Raw genomic sequence first — 9,328 nt, forward strand, 5'->3', positions numbered from 1 at the left:
AGCAGAGGTTAAGATGTCCTTCATCCTTCTTGGTGTGACTCTGATAAGTTTTATTTTCTTTCACGATGTTTGTGCATAAAACATGAATGAGTCACATCACTGAAACTGTTTTATGCTCTCCTTGGTTAGATGTGTGTACAGAGGGAGTTGTTCTTCAAGGTGGAGGATAAGGGGGGCAGGGATACCTGGGTGCTGACTTATTTCAGAGGACCATTTGCCTAGTCTATCAATATTCACACAAACCATTGAGTAGAAAACCCAATTATCAGCATAATCCATGCTATCTTATTGCAGGAGACTGGAGTGTGAGTTATAACCACTGCATATATAGGCCACTAAACCAAAAAAGAGGTGATACCCTCCCTGTCCTGGGAGAGCTCCTGACCTGGGAAATGAGACAAACCATATTGCCTGTAGAGAAAATATCCTTAGGATCTTACAAAGCAAGAGGTCATCAAGTTCCAGGCCACTTATTGTGTGACTCTTGGGCAAATCTCTTAATAAAAAAGGTTGTGATATATTGAGTCTCTAGTATGTGCTGAGCACAAAATCACTTCAACGAATGTGTCATCTATCTTCATCATTAGATAGTCACAGCACCTGTAGTTGTTACTAGCCTCATAATAAAAATAAGGAAACTGAGCCCAGAGAAGTTAAGTAGCTTGCCCCAGGGCCCTACAGCAGCTAATTTGGGAATGGGGGAAATGTGAACCCAGGCTAATCTGACATAAAAGCCCATATTTTCCCACTACAACTCTCAACTATAAAATGGTGGTGAAAACATCCATATCACAGGACCATGGTGAGGATTAAACGAGGTAATACGGGAGAACCCAGATACACGGAGGATATGCAGTAGAGTCGTGTGTCCCCTCCCCTGTCACCCCTGCTCTTCCTCAGGAAGAGGCTCTGATTTTTAGGTTCTTCCAGAGCCTGCTGGGTACCCCTCTCCTCCACAGCAGGGTATCTCACCTGCCTCATTCCCCAGCTGGACACTGTGAGCCCTTTGAAGGACAGGTGGTGGCCTCTGTCATTAACATGACTTTAAAGCTGAGGCCAAGCCAGACACAGGCATGAGAGAAAGTCAGGGACCGGTGGTATCACATTAAAATGTCTTTGTAGAGTTATGGTCTAAGCCAGCTACATAAGAATAGGAAAAGAATCATTCGGGGATCAGTGGAATTCTATCAAAAGGAGAAGGATCCAGGGTTTGGGGACTTTACCCATCCTGCCCATTTATACCAATCAAGTGTTTTAAAAGGGGCCCACCAGGTGATCTGTGATTGGAGTGAAATCAGACCCCCCAGGTCCTATGTTCTAGTCTCTGGTTCTTTTATTCATTCACTCAACAAACATATATATAGAGAGAGAGAGAGAGAGAGAGAGAGAGACAGAGTACTTGCTATACATCGGGCCTATGTGAGATACTAGGGATACAATGGCAACAAACAGGTTTCCTGCTCTCAAGATGCCTGTTCGGTTTCATTCTAATAAAGGAGAAAGATGAGGAAAACACATGCAAACACAAACAAACCCCACGTCAACACACAAGTGAATAAAATAGTTGCATGTTGTTCTAAGGGTTGGGAAGAGAGTCGTCAAGGGGCTGAGGTCCTGAATAAGGCGGTGGTGGGAACGCAGGACCTACCTTAGGCAGGGTGGGCAGGAGAGGCCTCCCTGAAGCAGACGTCCAAGGAAGAGCAGGTGCTGGCTCTGTGGAGACAGGTGGGAGGAGTGTCCCGGTCGAGGGCAAGAGTCCCAGTGTGAGCTCAGCAGATTTGAGGAACTGAAAGGAGACATCTGTAGGAGAAGCAATAAGCATTCTAACGGACTATGTGAGGAATGGTGGCAGAAAGAGTTTTATAGGACTATTCAGGAAAGACTCCATGAAGAACTATATATATATTTTATTTATTTATTTATTTATTTATGGCTGTGTTGGGTCTTCGTTTCTGTGCGAGGGCTTTCTCTAGCTGCGGCAAGCGGGGGGCCACTCTTCATCGCGGTGCGCGGGCCTCTCACTATCGCGGCCTCTCTTGTTGCGGAGCACAGGCTCCAGACGCGCAGGCTCAGTAGTTGTGGCTCACAGGCCTAGTTGCTCCGCGGCATGTGGGATCTTCCCAGACCAGGGCTCGAACCCGTGTGCCCTGCATTGGCAGGCAGATTCTCAACCACTGCGCCACCAGGGAAGCCCAAGAACTATATTTTTAAGGAGACTGATGAACTGGCGTGTGTGTGTGTGTGTGTGTGTGTGTGTGAATTCCAGCTGAGAAAATCACCAGGCCATTTGTTTGTCTTTTTTTTTTTTTTCAAAGTCTTTACTGAATTTGTTACAATATTGCTTCTGTTTTATGTTTTGGTTTTTTGGCCACGAGGCATGTGGGATCTTAGCTCGCTGACCAGGGATCAAACCTGCACCCCCTGCATTGGAAGGCAAAGTCTTTTTTTTTTTTTTTTTAAAACATCTTTATTGAAGTATAATTGCCTTACAATGGTGTGTTAGCTTCTGCTTTATAACAAAGTGAATCAGTTATACACATACAATATGTTCCCATATCTCTTCCCTCTTGCATCTCCCTCCCTCCCACCCTCCTCATCCCACCCCTCTAGGTGGTCACAAAGCACCGAGCTGATCTCCCTGTGCTATGTGGCTGCTTCCCACTAGCTATCTATTTTACATTTGGTAGTGTATATATGTCCATGACACTCTCTTACCCTGTCACATCTCACCCCACCCCCTCCCCATATCCTCAAGTCCATTCTCTAGTAGGTCTGTGTCTTTATTCCCGTCTTGTCACTAGGTTCTTCATGGCCTTTTTTTTTTTTTTCCTTAGATTCTGTATATATGTGTTAGCATACGGTATTTGTTTTTCTCTTTCTGACTTACTTCACTCTGTATGACAGACTCTAACTCCATCCACCTCATTACAAATACCTCCATTTCATTTCTTTTTATGGCTGAGTAATATTCCATTGTATATATGTGCCACATCTTCTTTATCCATTCATCTGTTGATGGACATTTAGGTTGCTTCCATGTCCTGGCTATTGTAAATAGAGCTGCAATGAACATTTTGGTACATGACTCTTTTTGAACTATGGTTTTCTCAGGGTATATGCCCAGTAGTGGGATTGCTGGGTCGTATGGTAGTTCTATTTGTAGTTTTTTAAGGAACCTCCATACCGTTCTCCATAGTGGCTGTATCAATTTACATTCCCACCAACAGTGCAAGAGTGTTCCCTTTCCTCCACACCCTCTCCAGCATTTATTGTTTCTAGATTTTTTGATGATGGCCATTCTGATCGGTGTGAGATGATATCTCATTGTAGTTTTGATTTGCATTTCTCTAATGATTAATGATGTTGAGCATTCTTTCATGTGTCTGTTGGCAATCTGTATATCTTCTTTGGAGAAATGTCTATTTAGGTCTTCGGCCCATTTTTGGATTGGGTTGTTCGTTTTTTTGTTATTGAGCTGCATGAGCTGCTTGTAGATCTTGGAGATTAATCCTTTCTCAGTTGCTTCATTTGCAAATATTTTCTCCCATTCTGAGGGTTGTCTTTTGGTCTTGTTTATGGTTTCCTTTGCTGTGCAAAAGCTTTTAAGTTTCATTAGGTCCCATTTGTTTATTTGTGTTCTTATTTCCATTTCTCTGGGAGCTGGGTCAAAAAGAATCTTGCTGTGATGTATGTCATAGAGTGTTCTGCCTATGTTTTCCTCTAAGAGTTTGATAGTGTCTGGCCTTACACTTAGGTCTTTAATCCATTTTGAGTTTATTTTTGTGCATGGTGTCAGAGAGTGTTCTAATTTCATACTTTTACATATATCTGTCCAATTTTCCCAGCACCACTTATTGAAGAGCCTGTCTTTTCTCCACTGTATATGCTTGCCTCCTTTATCAAAGATAAGGTGACCATATGTGTGTGGGTTTATTTCTGGGCTTTCTATCCTGTTCCATTGATCTATATTTCTGTTTTTGTGCCAGTACCAAACTGTCTTGATTACTGTAGCTTTGTAATATAGTCTGAAGTCAGGGAGCCTGATTCCCCCAGCTCCATTTTTCTTTCTCAAGATTGCTTTGGCTATTCGGGATCTTTTGTGTTTCCATACAAATTGTGAAATTTTTTGTTCTAGTTCTGTGAAAAATGCCATTGGTAGTTTGATAGGGATTGCATTGAATCTGTAGATTGCTTTGGGTATTAGAGTCATTTTCACAATGTTGATTCTTCCAATCCAGGAACATGGTATATCTCTCCATCTATTTGTATCATCTTTAATTTCTTTCATCAGTGTCTTATAATTTTCTGCATACAGGTCTTTTGTCTCCTTAGGTAGGTTTATTCCTAGATATTTTATTCTTTTTGTTGCAATGGTAAACGGGAGTGTTTTCTTAATTTCACTTTCAGATTTTTCGTCATTAGTGTATAGAAATGCAAGAGATTTCTGTGCATTAATTTTGTATCCTGCTACTTTACCAAATTCATTGATTAGCTCTAGGAGTTTTCTGGTAGCATCTTTAGGATTCTCTATGTATAGTATCATGTCATCTGCAAATAGTGACAGCTTTACTTCTTCTTTTCCGATTTGGATTCCTTTTATTTCTTTGTCTTCTCTGATTGCTGTGGCTAACACTTCCAAAACTATGTTGAATAATAGTGGTGAGAGTGGGCAACCTTGTCTTGTTCCTGATCTTAGTGGAAATGGTTTCAGTTTTTCACCATTGAGGACAATGTTGGCTGTGGGTTTGTCATATATGGCCTTTATTATGTTGAGGAAAGTTCCCTCTATGCCTACTTTCTGCAGGGCTTTTATCATAAATGGGTTTTGAATTTTGTCGAAAGCTTTCTCTGCATCTATTGAAATGATGATATGCTTTTTCTCCTTCAATTTGTTAATATGGTGTATCACATTGATTGATTTGCGTATATTGAAGAATCCTTGCATTCCTGGGATAAACCCCACTTGATCATGGTGTATGATCCTTTTAATGTGCTGTTGGATTCTGTTTGCTAGTATTTTGTTGAGGATTTTTGCATCTATGTTCATCAGTGATATTGGCCTGTAGTTTTCTTTCTTTGTGACATCTTTGTCTGGTTTTGGTATCAGGGTGATGGTGGCCTCGTAGAATGAGTTTGGGAGTGTTCCTCCCTCTGGAAGGCAAAGTCTTAAACACTGGACTGCCAGGGAAGCCCCTTGTTTGTCTTTTTATGATTGAAAGATGCGGCATGGCCACAACCTAGCTGGTGTTGCTCTTTTCTTTGCAAACAGGCTCCACAAAGTTTGGGGCTGAGAATGGGTAGATTTAGTGGTTGATGACCAATTCCCTGAGAAAAGTGATCAGGTTGGGTGTGTGTGACTCCTGATATTGACTAGACTGCTTTAGAGAGGGTCATTGCCGCTTTCAAAAAGGACTAAGTAGCCACTGGCCTGTGTCATGTGGGCACTGCCTGGGGTGGAGTTCTGTAGATATTGCTCCTGGGGGTAGTCATTGAGTAAATGTTTATCAAGACAGTATGGCATAGTGGTGCCAAGTGTGGCCTCTGGAGTTGGAATCACCACCCCTGGCTCACTGTGTGACCTTGGACTAGTTAGTCACCATCTCTGTGCTTCGAATTCCTCATAGAGTTACTGTCAGGATTAAAAAGTGAACATGAGGCTTCCCTGGTGGCGCAGTGGTTAAGAATCTACCTGCCAATGCAGGGGACACGGGTTCGAGCCCTGGTCTGGGAAGATCCCACATGTCACGGAGCAACTAAGCCCGTGCACCACAACTACTGAGCCTGTGCTCTAGAGCCCACGAGCCACAATTACCGAAGCCCATGCGCCTAGAGCCCATGCTCCGCAACAAGAGAAGCCACCGCAATGAGAAGCCCGTGCTCCGCGGTGAAGAGTAGCCCCCGCTCGCCGCAACTAGAGAAAGCCCGCTCGCAGCAACAAAGACCCAGTGCAGCCAAAAATAATAATAAATAAATAATAAATAAATAAATTTATTAAAAAATAAAGTGAACATGTCCTAGCAGTCTGTAAGTATGTGATAGGTACTCAGCAAATACTGCTCTTTTTTTTTGTTTTTTTTCCTCCCTTGAGTTAAGGATGCGGGAAAAAGCAATCATAATGAAAAGAAGTTGAGGAAGTATTGGATAGAATCTTCAGACTTGCTATATGGAATGTAGGCAGTGAGAGGGAAAAATTGAAATGGGTCTCAAGTTTCTAGCTTGGCATACTGCTTGACCATTGTATCATTTGACTCTTTCTGACTCCAGTCACAGAATATTAGGCAAAAAAAGGGATTTATTGCCTCACGTCTGAAAAATCCTGGGTACAACCAGCTTTGGGACCCAGGCCCAATCCTGTGATCCGGCCCAGTGACCTTGGCTCTGCTCTGCTTCATGCCGACTTCATTCTTTCTCAGACTTCGTGTGCCCTATAGTGGCACAGGGGCTGCCAACAGCTCCAGGCTTGTCCTCCCAGATGCTGTATAATAAATAGGTAAAGAATAACAATAGTTAACACCCACATTTTCTATTTTTTTTAATTTTTAGCAAAACTTTTTACTCTCACTTTTTTTAAATTAGTAATCCATTTTATACACATCAGTGTATACATGTCAATCGCAATCTCCCAATTCATCACACCACCATCCCCACCACCCCCACCACCCCCGCGGCTTTCCCCCCTCGGTGTCCATATGTTTGTTCTCTGCATCTGTGTCTCAATTTCTGCCCTGCAAACCAGTTCATCTGTAGCATTTTTCTAGATTCCACATATATGCGTTAATATATGATATTTGTTTTTCTCTTTCTGACTTACTTCACTCTGTATTACAGTCTCTAGATCCATCCACGTCTCTACAAAAGATCCAATTTCATTCCTTTTTATGGCTGAGTAATATTCCATTGTATATGTACCACAACTTCTTTATCCATTCGCCTGTCGACGGGCATTTAGGTTGCTTCTGTGACCTGGCTATTGTAAATAGTGCTGCAATGAACATTGGGGTGCATGTGTCTTTTGGAATTATGGTTTTCTCTGGGTATATGCCCAGTAGTGGGATTGCTGGGTCGTATGGTAGTTCTATTTTTAGTTTTTAAAGGAACCTCCATACTGTTCTCCATAGTGGCTGTATCAATTTACATTCCCACCAACAGGGCAAGAGGGTTCCGTTTTCTCCACACCCTCTCCAGCATTTATTGTTCATAGATTTTTCTGATGATGCCCATTCTAACCGAACACCCATATTTTCTTACATAATAGGCAACTGCTCTAACTTTTTACATATATTGACACTTGTAATTTTCACAAGAATGAGGTAGGTAAGAAAACTGGGGCAGATTAAGTACTAGCTCAAAGTTAAAATAAGAGACAGAGCCAGAAAAAAAAAAAAAAAAAAAAGAGACAGAGCCAGGATCTGAGCCCAGGTGGTCTGGTTTCCAAGTCTGCGCTCTCAAGTGCCTCTTCTGAAAGACAGCCGCCCTCTTTTTGATTCCGGTTGCAGTGCATTAGTTCTGTTTGGGTACCTAAGGCTAGGAGAAGGTGATGTTTAATTGTCAAGGCTGTAGTAACATGCCCATCCTGAAGTAGGCATGAGGAAACGCCATCCAGAGCTCCTGGGCTGGAAGCGAGGGAGGGATGGTCCAGCAAAAGGATATCTGGATACTCTCTTCAGAACAAACAACAGAACTAGAACTTTCTATCACAATTAAGATAGAAAATAAAGAAGAGGAAAGAGTTTTAGGGGGGAAATGATGAACTCAGTGTTAGAATGCTAAAGTTTGAAGTACTAGAAATACATCAGTGTGAAGATGTGGCTCACTGGACTTATTGATTCATACTTGAAACAAGGTGATAATAAAAGCGTGAAAATAAAATGATAGGCAGAGAAATACTAAACAAGTGAAAAACAAATGAAGGCAGGAGCGGTAACATTAATATCAGATACGATGGAACTGCAGAGGCTAAAAGCATTTAGAGTATGAAGAACATTCTTATATAGTGATAAAAGACAAACAATAAAGAAGATGTAGCAGTCATAAAGTAGACATCAAAGAACTTAGAAGCTAAATACATGTAGGCAAGGAAAACTTGATAAATACGCAATTATAATGAGAGATTTCAAAATACCTCTCACAATTAGCCAGAATTAATAGTTTAAAAAAAATTCATTATGCTGTATACCTTAAACTCATACAGTGCTGTTTGTCAATTTTATCTGCATAAAACTGGAAAGGACTTCCCTGGTGGTCCAGTAGTTAAGACTCCGTGCTTCCACTGTAGGGGGTGCGGGTTCTATCCCTGGTTGGGGAAGTTCCACATGCTGTGTGGAAAAAAAAAACAACTGGAAAAAAATCATTCAGACTAACAAAATAATACAATGTTACTAGTCAAAACATTATTCAGATGAGCCAGGTAACATAATAAAATAACTTGATATAGTACATATAAGGACTTCTTCCATCCTGCAAATAAAGAAAATATTTTTTTCATAAAAATGAAAAGTTATAGATACATGATAAAAGGTGACCTAAAAACTGTAAATAGTTAGAAATTAAGGGAAAAACTCCCTGCTAAGTCTTGGATCAAAGTGGAAATAAAAGGGAACTCATAACTCTCTGGAAACCAATGAAAAAGAATCCACTTCTTTTGAGATTTATAGGACCCTGAAAACAGTACTAAGAGGAGCATTTAGAGCTCTAAAATGCCTTCACAATTTAAAAGTAAAACCAAAAAAATAAAGGAACTAAATACTCATCTTAAAAATTTAGAAAAAGAAATCAGGAAATTGAAATCAATAAAGGTAAAAGTTGAAATTAATGTTATATAAAAATAATAGAAAGAATAAAATAGTAAGAAGGATAAATTAGTCAAAATCTACTGGAAATAACTGAAAGTTTATTGAATAGATTAATAAACTATATATTTATATAAAACAGACAAACAACATGCAAGGTTGAAGAGAGGAAAAAAAGAGAAAAAAATAGAAGAGGTTAGGAAAGAGAAAAGAGTCATAACCACAGGCACCTGAGAAATTTAAAAATTTGAGAGACTCACTCTAGGCAACTCTACAGCAGTGACTACAAAAGCCTACAGGAAATGTGTGATTTCCTGGCAAAATACAAACTATTAAAACAGACCTCCAGAAGAGAGGGAAAACATGAATGGACCAACGATAAGGTTCTTGGAGGTCAACAATGAGAAGACTCTAGGACCAGATGGCCTCACAGCTGAGTTTTAATTTACCTCTAAAGTTTGATAATTCCAGTGCTAAGTGATTTAGACCCTTGCTACTCAAAGTGTGTCCATGGGCTGGTAATATTAGCATCACCTGGG

Source organism: Balaenoptera physalus (genome assembly GCF_965194825.1).
Source record: "Balaenoptera physalus genome assembly, chromosome: 5".
NCBI classification, from domain to species: domain Eukaryota; kingdom Metazoa; phylum Chordata; class Mammalia; order Artiodactyla; family Balaenopteridae; genus Balaenoptera; species Balaenoptera physalus.